The sequence below is a fragment of the Morone saxatilis genome, unplaced genomic scaffold (assembly GCF_004916995.1).
Source record: "Morone saxatilis isolate NCDOM2014 unplaced genomic scaffold, NCSU_SB_2.0 Contig9, whole genome shotgun sequence".
Taxonomy (NCBI): domain Eukaryota; kingdom Metazoa; phylum Chordata; class Actinopteri; family Moronidae; genus Morone; species Morone saxatilis.
This window is the reverse complement of record NW_023340268.1, coordinates 3,609,653-3,610,401: the sequence shown is the minus strand read 5'-3', so window position 1 is coordinate 3,610,401 and position 749 is coordinate 3,609,653.

Sequence of the window (749 nt, the reverse complement as noted above, 5' to 3'; positions counted from 1 at the left end):
CTGATGTCATTAAACTTTTCTTCTCTGTTTGCTTTAAAACAGACAGCTACAGTACAGTCAAGCTTCAGAAGCTGGCTGCTACCTAAATAAATAAAATGTGATCTGATCATAAATAAACTACAAAACTGAGCGTTTTACAAGGTGACGAATGGGTTGAAGAAGCTGCTGAGTTGATATTCTGGAGTTTCTTTCTGTATCGCTGCACCCGGAGCAGCGGGAGAGAAGTTGGAGGCTCTAAGCCTGATGGGGAAAACAGGTCCAGGTTGAAAACGACAAGAGTTTTGCTTTTAAGCATTGAGCGATATTATTATCATGTTTCAGGGAAAGAAAGTGTGTGTTGTGTGTTTTTTACGGTTTGGTTTGTATGCAAGATAATTACCTTTATACCGACACATGCTCACACACTCATACATGCACGTATACGCACGCACACACACACACATACACACACATGCACACGCGTCAGCTGAGCCACTCGTACAACTTGTGCATTGGTTTGGTTGTTCTATTTGGTATGGTTGTATGTCTAAAAAGTTTAGCTTTTGGTTTTCAGTTTTGGCTTTTTCACAACATTCTGGATCAACTAAAAAACTTTTTTTTTTTTTTAAGTCTTGGAAGCTACATTTTCACAGCTATTTCCAACCATTAACAAAAATAAAAACCCAGAGCACAACCGAAGAGACAAGAAGATATGAAAATAGGCAACATGTCGCCCAACCCGCCACCTCCCCACCCCCCGCCCTCCCTCC